Raw genomic sequence first — 16,731 nt, 5'->3', positions numbered from 1 at the left:
AAGGCTACTGCTGGGTATGTATTTTGCTGCTTCCTTTGCTTTATTTTGTATTTGGGATGATTATAAGAAACATTTTCCCTTTAACATCTGCTGCCTGCCTGTAAATGATGAACTAGGTTCCAGACACAATTTCTGCAGGTAACCAGCTGTGATACCCTGCAGTGATTCATAATACCAAAGTGTTCATGGAGATTTTTGAATTTACATGTTTATGAAGTTTACTGTGTGACATAAGAGGAAATAATTTAATTGATATTGTTTATTTTACTGCAGCCATGGCTCTGAGGTGCTCAATACAGTAGATTAAGTTAGTGTGTACATCTCACTGCATGGTTGCAAACCTGTAGTCAAGAGGACAAATTGTTGAAAGAAGTGTGTGAGTTTCAAATCATAAATAGGAGTGAAAATTTTGCACTCTTGAAAGACATCCACAATGACGCTGTAATGTAATTTAGTCAAAGTATTTAAATTGTTCAAAAATGAAAAATTATCAGGCAGGGAATGGTTGTCTTTCTTTTTTATGGAATTGAGTCTCTTTGTGGAAGTCAAACATTGACCGCAAAAGTATCTCACTACTGGAAACAGAACAGAAACAGATTCACTGGAGATGTTCCCAAAGAAAACTGTTGTGGAATTTTGTGTAATTCTATAGCCAGTCATCTTGCCTGTCATGAGAAAGAAGCACAGAAGGAGCATCAATTGTTAAATGTTCAACACTAATTAATATAAAGGACAGTGTTTTTGCACAGTGCATGGAACAGGTTGTTACTGAATACAGTTGTTACTGAAGTTGGGGTTGGCCCTAGGTTTTTCATTGGTTCATACAGCAATACTCAATGTGCAACAATAACAGAGCAGTTCTACAAAAGTTTACCCAGCTCCTGATTTTTCGATGGAAACTGAGGGCTTGGAGGAATTTGGGAATTTTGAAGAGCATTGAATCATTGTACTTTATTTCTTCCACTTTCCTGATCCCTGTAACATCCTCAAAGAATGATCTTACTCTGCTAAGGGTGGGACTTGGTGGGTTTCTGGTTCCTCAGAAACTCCATTCCTCCATTCTGTAAGATGGTCTTCAACACTGCAGATACAGACCTGGCTCATTAGCATGGCAAAGGTGGGAGTGAATGTGGGCTTTGCTATGTGATGCTGATGAATGATGGTCCCCTAATAGTGTGAATACCTGGCCTATACCCTTTTGTGACCCTGTCCCCTTTCCTGTCCTGGAATGTGGGATCCTTTATCCCAGACTCCAGACCAGTGTGATTTGTGCATTGACCTTGTAAACAAGGTCAGTCTCCAATTTTTGCCTTAGTCCTTTGCTAGAGTGTTGGGAAACACAAATAATAGCCTTATGGAAGTGAAAAGGATAAGCATGTTATGAAAAGGAGATGGCCTTATTCATTTTTTTCATCATTTCATTTCTTTTGGCCTGCAATATTGTCTTTTTCTTAAAGCACACATGCTCTGTGTTTGTAGTTAGAGCCTGTCTGTAGGTACACCTCTAGGTAACCACCTGTTTTATTCCTAAGTAGCATTTGGTGGCTTTATTATACAAATAATAATCAGGTTAGATTTAAAAAAGAAAGTTCCAAATCTTATCTGCACGGGCACTACAGCATAGCTTGCGTCTATATGCTGATCTCTCTTGCCTTCCAGAACAGGATGACTACATCCAAACTGCTTTCATGAACAGTCCCTGTCCTACCCCAGTGCCTGGGAATGTCTAGAAAAGATTTGAGAGAACACTGTCTAATGCAGTACAAAATTGGACAGGGAACTTGTAACAATTAATTTATTGACGTGGTTTATTGTGGATAGCGCTTTGTCACTCATCCAAATAGGTATCTTGATGCAGCTCTGAACAACAAATCTGTAGTTAGGCAGACTACAAACAAAAATCTTTTTGCTTGTACAAGCAAAAAATTTTTGCTTGTAGAAGCGTAGAATCCAGTTTTCCCTAACCAGCCAACTGATTCAAAGGAAGACTTTTGCTAAGCAATCACACACACGTGCTGTTCTTATGTTGGGGCTAGTTACCTTTCCTGTAGCTAGCCAATTTGCAAATAAAGATTGAAATGAAGCAGTAGAAAGAATTACAATGAAAAAGAAGATTTGAGAAAATTAATACTAAAAGAGCGTTTTAAAAAGCAATTATAGGATTAGTATTGTAGAGCAAATGAAAACTCAGAGCTTGATATTTTGTAAAAAATAAAATATATATATATAAAAAAATCCCCAAAAGCACAAGGAAGGAAAAAATTGAACAGAAATAAATAAATAAATAAATAAATAAATAAATAAACCTTTTAGACCTTCAATTGTGTTTAATAGGGAAAATAAATAACAATTATATCTAGATTAGAAGATTTTTATTGAGGTGGGTATTAGCCTAAACTTAAACAATTAACATTTTTTGAAACAAAACTGTCTTTTCTACATTCTACATTCAGTCTTTGAATAAGCTATTTAAAGTATATTGTTAACACCTCATAGAATCATTTTAAATCATTTACCATTTACTTAAATGAAAAATGTGTAGAATTTTGGGACATTTTAAACATCCAATAGCTTGTTTACTCGAACCAATCACCTGGCATTTAATAAAGAATTTGATCCTAGCTATTGAATTCCATAGGGTGACTCAGACAATCTACAGAAAATAACCTTTTTCTCTATTAAGTGTCTTAGATTTTTACAGTAATTCCTAGAGAATATAATTGATTAAGTCACAGTTAAAATCTAGAGTACTTTCCCACCAGGGTACAACCAATTAACACAAGCCAAATTCTTCACTCCCTGACATCTTGTGCTGAGAGAATGAAAAATGCTTATGATGTGATATCATTGTGCACACATTTTCTATTTATTATGCATTAGTGCAGAGACCACAAAGTGCTCTCTCCCCATTTTTCTCTTTCTTCTTAAAACTCTTACTTTACAAAGTCTGTAATGACTCCTCACATGCGATGTTCTACAATCCCTTTATCATTTTGGTTGTGCTTCTGTATGTTTTTTTTTTTTTTTCTTTTTTCTTTTTTTCCCTAATAATTTATCAATGTCCTTTGTATACTGTAGGGACTAAACTCTGCTCTCTACTTCATTGCTAGCCAAGGTAATGAAGGTAAGGCTAGGCACAATCCTTCAGATCATATTCAAGTATCTCCTATTAAGCCTTTTTGGCAGCATGCTCAAAAGAATGCTGCAAGGAACTGGTGCTTTCACTATATTAGTTTGAATAAGAAAATCCATGGACATTGGTAATAAGAGAGAGACCTGCTGAAGTAGAATTATTCAGCTCTGAGCTGTAATTCTGGACAGAGATCAGCTTTTTATTAGATCATATACTTAGAAAAAAAAAAAAAAAAGTCTGGATTTTCAGGCTCTTAAGCTATTTTTTAGTCTTTTCAAGCGCCTGTACCTGCATGTTTGATTTATTAATGATACAGAATCACAAAATCAATATGTTTGGCAGGCACCTCTGTCCACTGCCTTGTCCAACTCTCGGCTCAAAGCAAGGTTAGCTAGAGCAGGTTGCTTAGGGTCATGCTCAGGATTTTGAATATTTCTGAGGTAGGAGACTCACCACCCATCTGGGCAAACCAATTTGACTACGCTCACAGTAAGAATTTTTTTCTTACGTTTATAGAGAAATGTAGATGGTCTGTCTGTATTCGTCCTGGATCACTTGGCCTGGCTTCAGCCTCTGATGCACTGGCTTTTAATGCTTGAGACTAGTCAACTAAATTTAGTTTGTACTAAAATGAGGCAATAATTCTGCATACTGTGCCTGCCTCACTTGTGTCCTGAGTGTATCATGACTTACTGTAACCTCTTCAGCAATGCTAACTGTACAAAAATGTGAAGAGTGCTTAGTACAAATAGACTTAACTGAAGCAAAACATTTTTAGCTAATCCCAGGTTATCCTTGTTTTATGCTAAACACTTATTTTGCACAGTCTCTTAGGATAAAGATCTTGGCTTTGAAAGTAATATATACCATTAATATAAGGTATGCTGGACTCTAAAAAAAAAAAAGTTTTTCTGACTTTTACATATTAGTAATACAGGCAAGAATGTTGATTAAAGATTTTCAATTAAAATGATTATTGAAGCCTAGAACACCTTGTAGAAATGTCATTGTGACAGCAAAGAAAAACAAACAAACAAACAAACAAACAAAAAAACAAAGCAAACAAACAAAATAAAAAAGAACTTTCTGAAAAATATCACAGGTTTGCAGTAACATTTCATAAATAGATATCATTACAAGAAAGCACATTTTCCCAATAATTTTGGCTTCTCTTAACTGTACTTAGAAATTATATTCTCAGATGCTTTTTATAATCTTATTGGAAAAAAAATAAAAAAATCATAGAATGGCTTGGTTTGGAAGGGACTTTCTCCCTTATCTCTGTAGTAATACATACACTCTTGTAAAATAAGCTGTAATAATTGTCCTTTCACCTCAGTCCTGATAAGGTGGTTAATAATGTGTATGATGGTATTGGTAATGCATATGTTTTCTGAAGCAAAATGACTCTTCCTAAAGCAAAATGCCATCTAGGATTAGGATTCTCAAATCTGACTTTTCTTTCTGTTTTACAAGATTTCATATTTAGTATAATTTTAAAATAGAGATTAAAAATCATGTAAAAATGACATGCGTTAGTAAATTTCTGATGTTTTCAAATCTCTATAAACTGTGAACAACAACCCAAAAATACATTTATGATTGCTCTGCAAATGCATAAAAGATCATTTTAGTGTTCCATTAAGAAATTTGCTATGTATATCCATGGAAAATTGTGTACCATGTGTACCTTTTCATGCTAAGTCCAAAATATTCACACATGAGTTTAAAATAGACAGTTCTGCCAGATTATTTGTACACCTTGAGGGCTGTAAACTCACCTAAGAGCAAAGACAGGGTTGAAATATTTTCAAATGAGGGCAAGAAACTTTACAGCCAAGACTGCAGATCAAACCTCACTAGAGATGAAATACGGGACCAAGCACACATCTTGAACAAATCAGGCATAAAAGTGACAAAAAATATGGTATACCTGCACAATAGACCACCATTCCTTACAACCTCCAAAAGACTGTAGGCACTGCATATTTATGAGCACACAAGCATTACCTAGCTTTGGCTTCCTTTCCATCTTTAGATTATGAATATGTTCCTTGAAGTATTTCTAAATTTTTGTGAATCTTATTCCTGGATGACAAGAGGATCCTAGCCTCCAGTCTAGGTTTTTAGAGTTGGTTGGTCTCAGAGATCTCTGAAATTTCTGACAAGAGTTGGAACATCATGTTTAGACTTAAAGGACAGGGAAACACATGGTTGGCAACAGCTGGACCTGGTGAGCCAGATGAACTTTGTTCCACCTGCTGTGTGGGTGCAGTGTTACAGCCATTTTGCTTAACCAAAACTGATGTGTAACAAAAAGTCTGCACAAAGAATGAACAAAACAAACCACAACAACAAAATCTTTTGAAACTAAAGATCCTGATTAGGTTTCTGCATTACATAGTACTCTGATAAAAGGCCGATAAATATAAGATGGGAGAAGAATGCTGGAGGGAAAGGATGGTCTCAGTAGGTGTGTTTACAGTAAGAGTGATAAAGGGATTAGATACAGAGAAAATAGAATTTTGGTGTAATTGGGGATAGAAAAGCAATTCAGAAAGAGGGTCTTCCCAATTTGTTTTTTCCTTCCACCTTAGAAAAGCAGTTCAGCAAATACACACTGAATTACCACACTGTTTATTTCATTTTGTAAGATACATCATGTCAATCTTAATGTTACTTTTTTCTTTTTCTAAAAAACAGAACAAAACAAAACAAACAAACAAAAAAAAACACTTATTTGTAGCAGAGAGCCTTGTAAACTGCAAGAAGTAATTCTGCTTAAGGAAAATATCCTTTTCTCATAGCAGTCTGCCTGGACATTTGGAAGACTCAGTGAACTGCCCCCATATGTACTATATGGTGGAAAAACGTTTAATTCAGAACAACGGTAATACCTTCACGCATGTACACATACATATATGTACAGGTACGCATGCATGGAAGAAAGCAGAGGGGAAAGAGTGAAAGAGCAGGAATACACAACTTTAGGAAGGGAATTTATATCAATTGGAAAGAAACAGAGACCTGACTGATATCACACTGGGGGCAATTCTCCATTACTAATTAGTATGATGTATAAGGAGCAGCTGAAGTCACTTGGATTGTTCAGCCTGGACAAGAGGATACTGAGGAGAGACCTCATGGTGGTCTACAACTTCCTCACATGGGGGAGTGGAGAGACAGGCACTGAGCTCTTCTCTCTGTTGACCAACAACAGGACCAGCTTGAAGCTGTGACAGGGGAGGTTCAGGCTGGATGTTAGAAAAAGGGTTTGCACCCGGAGATGGCTGGGCAGTGGGACAGGCTCCCCAAGGCAGTGGTAATGGCACTGAGCCTACCAGAGTTCAAGAAATGTTTGAACAATGGTTTTAGACATACAGTTTTATTTTTGGGTGGTCCTGTGTGGAGCCAGGAGTTGGACTCAGTGAACTTCGTGGGTCCCCTCCAACTTAAAGAACTTTCTGTGCATGTGAAATAACTGTATGTTTCAATATCATGTGCTTCTGAACCTGGAAAAAAAGCAAGAAACATCTACCGGTGGTATTTCTGGTCAGGTCTAGATTAATTCCATCTATAAAAAAAAAAAAAAAAGTTCCGTTTATGATATTTAGTAACCTCCAGAGGCTTGGGTGAGTCAGATAAGCTTCAGATAAACATCTGACCTTTGCAGAGTTTATCCAAAGTGAAGAGAAGCTATTGAAGTGCATCTATCACTAATTCTGCACTTGTTCCAAGCGGGAAATTTTCACTGATGTTAATGGGATCTCTGTGCACTGAATGAGAAGAGATTATCCAACAGATATCCACACAAAAGAGAAGCTAACAACAGCGTATGAATCAGAAAGGAAAATAGTGCCAGAATATTTGCTCCTGTGGTGTATCAGGTAGTTTGCTTTTTAAAATAGCGATATTACCATATAAAACTAAATTAAATAAATTACCAACTGAAAGTAACCTTTTGCTTTCAGCATATAGATCAGCTTCCAAATTGCTTTCTTGTACATATGTCCTTCGAGGATCTAAAAGACAGAAAGAATTTTTAATCACCAAAACCAATTTGCATAGTTTATACAAGGTGATCCGGCAGATTTAACTGGTTTGAAATGCAGAGGTGAAAACTGTTTTTGCTCTTAAATTCAGTTGACTCTTAGCATGCCAGAATAACAAGCTCAGCAGTGTATTCCTGCAATCATAACATTTAATTGGTCAATTTCTTGTTTATACAAAACCAATTAATCACCAACAACCAGTAAGAAAAAAATAATCAATAGTTCATCATGAAAATTGGTGTTTGAAACTCACCTGCCTTGAAAACTCCTTTGTCTTACAGCCCTGAGAGACATCTAGCAAGAAGAGCAAACTTTTCTTGACTCCCTCAAAGCTCCCATTACTTGCTCTCTCCTTTTACTTCTTGGCTTGTGGAATAGCATTGGACATTGAGAGCAGTCCAAACCAGAAATTCTTGACTCAGAGGCTTTTAAAATCTAGAAATTAAAACACAAAACATAAAACCAACAAAAACAGTTTATAGTTATATAGTTATATAGTTATATAGTTTATAGTTTATCTCATACTGGGAGGCATTTATGGTCTGTTGCAATTATTAATTTATTCTATTTTCTTTGTCTTAGAAATTATTTGGTGAGATCTACAGTGGCTTAAATAGTGTGAACTGGAGCAGGTCACGGGAAGCTAGCAAACCAAGCCATACTCACCCAAAGCCCGGCCACAGAAGCTTAACAATAACTTTCAACAAAACTAATGGAGGGAGATAAGCTATGAAAAGAGAGATCTCTCTAGAATTAATATTGCAGCTGCACCAATTTATAGCAGCTGAAGATCCAGTCTTTTGCCTATCTTCTTCCCTGATAAAGCTGCCTTTTTTTTTTTTTTTTTTTTTTTTTTTAAGAACACAGACTTTTTATTGTCATTTCTATTTTTCCTCTCAGTGTGTTATTTGTTCATTGGAATGGAGAGCTTACTAAATTCATTCAAAGCTAAAAATTCATTGAATGTGGGTCCTGCATGGCAGTGCTTATCTCCAGAATCCCAGTTAAAAACCCCTGACCTATGTATTTTCATCATCCGCCCCAGAACTCTACTATACTCATGATATTTTTAACATAACACAGAGAAAGAACAATGTTAGAGATGTGAATACATTTCCTTTCTCCCTTGAGCAGGACAAAACCTAGCCTGTCTCAGGTCTCCCTTGATGGAAAAAAGAGTCAATGCATTAAACATAAGACATACCCCAGAATTTTAATAGGAACTTTAATCCACTGAGTTTGGACATGTAATTGTTAACATTTTGTTTTTCATTATGGGGTGTTTTGTGCTTAGGGTACTCCAAGAAATGAACATCTGGTATTAATAACTTCTCAGCATAAAAACCTCAACAAAATTACAACCTATTGTAGTTGGCAGATGGGTTGAAAAAAAAAAAAAAATGCACAAAACACCAGCTAGATCCTGATTTAATTCAAACAATGCATAATGCATTGACTTCTAACAATAGGTGGCTATTGTGAGCAGTCTTTTCTTATTTAGGCATATTCAGTGATGATTATTCATGTAAACAGGCTTTTTATTTAAAATTAATCACTGAATTGTTTTGACTGGTGTGTTGGTTCCAGCTTTGATGGGAGATAGTACATGCATACTGTGGAAGTGAGAGTCTCATAAAAGTACAAACAAACTCCTCACTCCAGAAAACTCTTGGCACTGGGTTGCTACCTTCCATTTTGGAAACATTTGGTAAAAGACTGAACAATAACCAGTTTACTCCCTCCACCCTTCCACCTGACACTGGCTGTGAAGACTTAGAGAGGGCTATTGTGTGGGGTGACATTTGCCACCATTAAGAAAAGCATTTGCTACAAAGCTAGATAGAGTTGAAAACATTGAATGAAGGAGAAATCACCGTTGACTATGCTGCCACATCTTTCATTTGAAAAAGAGAGCAGGCTGAATAGACATAGATTGTCAGTTCTGCTATATCATTAACTTCCTGTATTTCCTTCCTGTATTTTGTGAAGACTTGAGGGACATATTATGCAATTTCTTTATTTCTTTTTCCTTTTTTTTTTTTTTTTTTCCATCTTTCTCACAAAGAAGTTTAAGATGATCTGCCAAATTTCTTTTCTCACTTACCACCCCAGAGTGACTCCAAGAAATGAAATTTGCTCTTCATGCTGATTCATATTATAGTAAATGACAAAATTCTAACTGTAAAGTTTTCACCCTGAATTAAACCTAGAACTGTTCTGACTTTATGTAATGGCCTTGGATGAAATGGAGCAGGTACCTGTCCCAGAAGGACTGAATTATTTATAAAAGAATACTGTTTTCATTCCTAAGGGGAGAAAGTATGAGGACATGTCTTAAATGTTTCTTTCCTTTACAGTCATCCAAACAAAAGGAGACAATGTCCTTTACGAAATCAAAAGAAATCCACTGTAAAAGAAATCCCTCATAAAATATGGAGGGGAAGAAACTTTCATAAAAGGTAAGGTAAACAGATGTGAAATTGTACAGATTAAATTTTCTGCTACTACACTCTTTCTCTTACCATGCCTGCTTACATAAAAGGTTTTTGCGGTATCCAGAACCATGTTGTCATATGAACACTAGTGAACACATATCGAATAATGCAGTAAAGATAGAGCAAAAGGAATGTGATCCTCGATACACCCTCCCAGTCATAATCAGATCAGATATCCCTAAGAAGATGTTTATGTCTAGATAATCTTATTTAATTTATTTAAATTATACTAGTGGTCCATACTACATGATTTGGCTAATTCTTTTATAACTTGTTTCAATGTTTGGCCTTGGTAAAATTTTGCAGCAGTGAGCCACACAATGTAATTAAATCCTATGTGAAATATTATCTTCTCTGTTTTAATCCTGTTATCTAATAATTTCCCTCAGTGGCTCTTAATTCTTTAATTGTGACACTGAATATATATATATTTATTTATGCTACTTGTCATTTTATATGCTTCAACCATATTCTACTCTTGGTTACTTATTATTCAAATTAAAAATTCCTAGGTCATGTATACAATTGCAACTAAAAAGTGTTAGTGGATAATGTCCTGCCTCTGTGGCAAATGGCACAGTATGGATGTCAAGGGTAATACAGGACACACTGGAAAGGTTATTAGCAGGTCTCTAGCACAACTGTGGGTTGGGACCAGGTTTTGCCTAGTTGGTTCTTAAAAACTGCACCATATACCTGTTTGCTTTTAACTTTATTTCCCTCCAAAAGAAGGTGGCTGCATTCAGATTTCCCTAATCTCAAAGGATTTCCCTTCTCTAAGGGAAAGGTCTACTGCAATATTTTACCTCCCAAACCATACCCAGTACTGTTTGGAAAAGTGTTGCTGGACCAAGTGCACAATTTACAATAGCCCATTTCAGCAGTACAAATTATTATTCCAGTGCCTGGTAATTGTTCCATTCTCTTAGTGTCTTTATATTTAGTAGATCCATAATATTAAAATAACACAAAGACATGCTCAAGGTTTGAACCGTGATCTCCTAAACTGGTTATTATCAGTGTGTTCACACTGGAACAGGCTCCCCAGGGAAGTGGTCACTGCACCGAGCCTGTCTGAATTTAAGAAGAGATTGGACTGTGAACTTAGGCACATGGTCTGAACTTTTGGGTAGACCTGTGCGGTGTCAAGAGTTGGACTTGATGATCCTTAAGGGTCCCTTCCAACTCAGGATATTCTATGATTCTATGATTCTATGATTCTATGATTCTATGATTCTACTCCCAGGCATGGTTGTGCTTTAAGCCACTACATCATGTAGTACCCAGTCATGGTTTAAAGGTTAGAGCAGTTCCCATCAGGCCATATGGTGAAGATAAGATCATGTTAATCTCCTTCCATCCAAACTATCTCAACAGGCTTTCCTCAGTGTGGTGTGCTGTCACATCATACCCTAGAGTATGCAACATCATCTTTCTGTTATAAAAAAAACACTGCTGTACTGGGTTTCAATGCAGCCAACACATTATTTCACACATTTTGATCTAGGGGTCAGAAAAAGGCATAGACACAACTAGCAATAAGAATTTGTCAAGGCCAGAAGATGCCTCACAGAAATGAGAGGTAGCTCAGGGCCAACTGTTATGTGTTACAGACACAGTTAGTTAATGAAAATTGGGTGCTGGGCCTTATTCTACTTAGAAATAGAGATGTAGCCATAAAGATCACAACTGAGTTCCTGGCAGGCATTGTCAGACCATATCTTTACTGATATCTGAGCAGTGGAGAGGAAAAATCCATTCCCTGGGACTCAGTTTCTTCAGTTTTGTACCCAGTTATTTTGAATTATGTTAATCAACACATCCCAATCTTTGAGCTTCTTGAAATGCAAAGCAAGAAAAGCAGGATAGTTTACTAATCAGGGTCCTCATTTGGGTTTTCAAACTACCTTAATAAATTTGCATCTCTAGTTGACCAAGCCACTATACATCTCCTTTTTCCCTCCTCCCCTTATATATATATTTATTTTACTATTTCAGATTCTTATATTGTAAAATCCTTTGTTAATGAGACCATTTCTTACTACATGTCTCTACTGCTCTAATTCATAGTTCTAGTTAGAGCCTGGGTATTGTCATAATGAAAATAAAAATAAAGAGAGATAGATGACAGCCTCCCAAAGGAAAACTTTGTAACAAAACACCGATTTGAAGGCAATAGATTTATCTGGAAGGTGCTGATTTAAAGTAGGGAATATGTTGAAATATAGGTCTTACAAGTACTGAAACATAACAGATTGAATCAATAGGAAGCTACAGAAGCTACAGTAACTAAAAATAATAAGAGCAAATGTTTCTAAGGAACTTAGGCATTTTTGGTTATTTGTTTTGTTTTTAATTTCTTCTTTTCTCCTTTACATTCGAATGGATTATTTTTTTTATGCAAAAATGGAAAAAAAAAATCTGTCATCCCTCTTCCCTCCCCCTTTGCCCCCCCCCCCCCCATTTTTTTTTTTAATGGGTAGTTAATGGGTAGACAGCTTGCTAGTGTCCAATATCTCTAGATTACTTTTAGGGATTCTTTAAAAAATGTTAGCTCTTTGAATCAAGAACCATCATCTTTTGACTATGGAAAGGTAGCTTTCCATGTAGCTATCATACTTAAAGAATGGCACTTTAAAGCTCAACCTATAATCACCAAACACAACCTATAAAATATGCAAATATGTAATTCACATGAGACTAGGTCCCAAGGGAATTCCTATTACAAGCATGAACTGTATTGAGGGTGACAGTCTTTTTAGTGCCATTAAGGTAAATGAGGTGGTAATGGGAAGTGCAGATTATACGAACTTCAATAATTTATTTCATGCTTCCCATCAGGGTAGCTTTTATAAACAGCTAGTGTTCTTAATTGAAATGTAAATGAATGATAAATTATGAAAAATGTATTATGAAAAGGAAAACAGGGTAAAATAAAGGGAGTACAAACAAAATCCTTAAAGCAGAGGAAAAAGATGAGTTGGCATGCTAATTAGATAGCGCAAAATGATAGGAAAACAAGAAAGCATACAGAGGAATGTCTGTGTGAACACAATGAAACCCACATATCCACAGCATTTATGCAATCTTGCTAGTTGTTACTGAGCGTACATGAACAGCAGTGTATTCTTCAGTCTGTTTCTCTCCTTTTGAGCACCTAGTATCTCAGGTATAGATTCCCTAATAGGAGGCTTGTATTTCATGACATTGCTATACAACAGGGGAGCAGGTACTACATCCTGGCCCTTGCAAAGGTCCCTGGGAAAGATTTTCAAGTATAGCCAGTGATTTTGGCTGCTTCAGAACTGCTTTGTCACCATGTTCATGCTGAGGCTACCAAGGGTCAGGATTCATAAAGTCATAGAATTACTGGGGTTGGAAGGGACCTTAAAGATCATCTAGTTCCAACCCCGCTGCCATGGGCAGGGATGCCATCCATTAAATCAAGTTGGCCAGGACCTCATCCAACCCAGTGTTGAACATCTTCAGGCATGGGGCATCCACAGCTTCCCTGGGCAACCTCTTCCAGTGCCTCACCACCCCCTGAGTAAATACTATCTTCCTAACCTCTGATCTCTAAATCTGTCCTCTTCTAGTTTAGAATCATTCCCCCTTGTCCTGTCCATGTCTTCCTGAGCACAGGGTCACTCTCCATCTTTTTTTATAAGCCTTCTTTAAGTATTAAAAAGCTTTCAGGGAAAATACATCAGGTTAGGCACCAAAATTAGGCTTCTAATTAGCAAATATGAAAAATCTTAACATGTTCCACTGAATATGGCCCTAAATAGCACCAGTCATAGATTCGTAGATCTTCTTTCTTTCCTTAGACATATGAAAACAAGAAAATTTACCAGGCTGAGAACATTTGATGGAAATATGGATCATGTTGACTTATACAGTTGCAGATTAGTTACACTAAGTTATAATTTATTGAACTATTTATACATTGAATCAACAGAGCTTGGAGAATATAATTAAATTGTTGGAACGTTACTGATCCAGGCAAATACTGCATGCTAGAATGAAATACATACACCTATGCAATTTCTGGAAATGCTTGCACAGGCGAAAGTATCTCATATATTTGAAGTAGCAAGGGTCTTATTAAAGATTAAGAAAGTGTCAGGAATTTCAGAAAACATTTATTTTTTTAAGTCTTTCTAAGAGATTGGCCTATTGTGCTTTCTACTCCTTCAATAAGTTTACTGAAATCAGTTTTGAAAATTAAAAAAGTTGAAAAGTCAGTAACTCTTAAAATAAATAAGAAATATGTTTGTTCAGAAGATATATAATGAACAGAAAGTTCATTAAGTATTAACCCATTTTTCTTTATTAATGTCATAAGACATATCCACGATAAAACTTTGAAAATGCTTTAAAATATCTGTTACTGAAGAGATGCCACTCCATCTTCACTACAAAGATAACTGGAAAATACTGAGCAACTTGCACTGTGCAGAAGTTGGTTCTCTTACAAAACCTTACATGACTTCAACAGCAATGTGTGCAAATGAGATTTCTTTAGATGGCACAAAGCAGCAAGAAAAAGTGCCCCATTACTAGATAACATCTTTTCCTCCTTTAGAGACAAGCAGCCTACTGACCTAATGACAGAGGAAATCACTAAGATTACTTTCAAGGAAATATTTTTTACTGAAAATATTCAGAAAAACATTTTGTTAGAGCCATAGAAAACAAAACAAAACAAAAAATAGTGCAAAAAACACAGCATTAGCTCAAAAAAAAAAAAAAAAAAAAAAAAAAAAAGAGACGAGAAACATAGTATAGAGATTGAAACTGCTAAAGAAATAAATGAGAAACATTTCTCCATATAGTGCTGGGCCAGTTATTTTCTAAATCTGTCAGTCCAAGTCATTTCCGTCACACTTTCAAAATGCAGGGAGGACAGACAGGTATATTCTAACAACACTAATTTTCCTGTCTCATGGGCCACAACAAGTTATAATGGTAACTGTCTCTATCTCCATTTTATGTCCACAAGTTCGGTCTAACTGCCTCTCCTCTACTTTAAGGAAGACAGATAGTCTGTCAGAGAGGCTGTAAGATGCCTCAGGAATCAGTGTCACCAGGCTGCTCATGACACCCGTAGTCATGGTCCTTGTAAACATCTGCCTTGAACTGCCTTCAAGGCTGTGACAGATGTCATTGTGCCTATGGGACAGAAGCAAATGGATGAAGAGCAGCTGTTGAGGGGAAAAATGGAAACCCAGAGGCAAAAGCAGACTGTAAGACAAAAGCACTTAGGGGATACTACAGCTGAGATACTAAACCTACCAGCCAGTGAGGTGTCCCTGTCCTACTCCTAGAAAACTTATAGCACTATTAAGCAAATATATAACAATATTAAGATGAAATAGGCCCTCTTCTCTTTTGGCTAAACACATAAAAAGTGTTTTTGAGGCATTCCACCTTTTTCACTAGACCAAGAGCCTTTCTTCTTGGTCCTGCAAAATGGAATGCTGAATTGAAGTTTAAGAAAAGAGTAACATAGCTGTTACTGGACTGAAAAGCATATGATTATGCATCTGCTTGGAAGGAACCTCTGGAGGTCAGCTGGTCCATCCACCCCTTCTCAAGCAGGGACACCTACAATATGTTGCCTAGGAACACGTCCAGATGGCTTTCAAATATCTCTAAGGAGGGAGGCTCCCCAGCCTCTCTGGGACTGAGTTCCATCACTCAGTCAGGAAGTGCTTCTTGATGTTCAGAGAGAATCTGCTGTGTTTCAGTTTTTGCCCAATGCTCCTTGTCCTCTTGCTGGGCACCACTGAAAAGAGCCTGGTTCCATCTTTGCAGCGTCCCTTCAGGTATTTATATACATTGATAAGCTCCTCCTCCTCCCCCTCCTCCCCCCCCCCCCTTCTGTTTTACAATTTCCATCTACAACATTCTGGTCTTAAGTATTTTGATCTAGGAGAAATCCTGAATTTAGCATTCCAGAAGTGATTCAAATCTTCTGTTATTATTGTCTGATCACTCGAAGTTCACTTCCTTCTTATGCATGCATATATCCTCATACATCCTGGGACAACTTGAGGCCACTGCCTTGAGTTCTGTCAATTGTGACCCCAGAAAAGAGACCAAGAGAGCAATGAGGTCTTCCCTCAGCATCCTTTTCTCCAGTCTAAACAGCCTCAGTTCCCTCAGTTGCTCCTCATACATGTAAATCTGGTTTTCTAATCTCTTCATCAGCTCCATTGATCTCTGTACGTGCCTGAGCAACTCAAGATCCTTCTTGTTTTGAGAGGTCCAAACTGAACACAGCACTCAAGCTGTGGTCTCACCAGTACTGAGTACAGATGGACAATCACTTCCTTAGTTCTTCTGGTCATACTAGTTCTTATTTTAGTCAGGATGCCATTGGCCTTCTTGGCCACCTGGGTACGCTGCTGGCTCATGTTCAGCTGGCTGTCAACCAGCACCACCAGCACCATCTTCTGCTAGGCAGCTTCCTAGCCACTCTTCCCCAAGCCTATACTGCTGCCAGGAGTTGTTATGATCCAAGTGCAATATTAAATATGAACTTGCTTGATTTGAAGAATTCAGCTTGAAACAGCATTTTTAAGGAGCCATAATTAAATACTACATAGCTGGATCTGGGTTGCAACTATCCAATTCAATAATTGACTTGATAGGACTTTGACTTATTAATACAGACAACCTTGTAAAGACAAATAAACAATAACTCAAAAAAAAAAAAAAAACACAAACAAACAGAAATTTGCTCAAACTGAAACAAATATAAAAAGACACAACTCAGATAACTGTGATGACTGATGATAGTACCACTTTTTTTTTTGTTTGTTTGTTTTGTTTTTTGATTTGTATCATGTGCAGAAAAGTGACCTCCTTTCAAATAAGAAAATAAGATAAAATACTTAAGATCTGTGGAAAAAAGATACTCTCCAAATAGAATAGACTTCAGCTCACCTGAAATTCAGAAAGATGGATATCTACTTGTAGCCTGGATTGCATGGTAAAGGCCTCTGTAGGCTTTTGGGGAACTAAAAAGGAACAGCTACAAGACACA

This window comes from Aythya fuligula, chromosome 2, assembly GCF_009819795.1.
Source record: "Aythya fuligula isolate bAytFul2 chromosome 2, bAytFul2.pri, whole genome shotgun sequence".
In the NCBI taxonomy this organism is placed as follows: Eukaryota; Metazoa; Chordata; class Aves; order Anseriformes; family Anatidae; genus Aythya; species Aythya fuligula.
Note: the sequence above shows the minus strand (reverse complement) of the source record.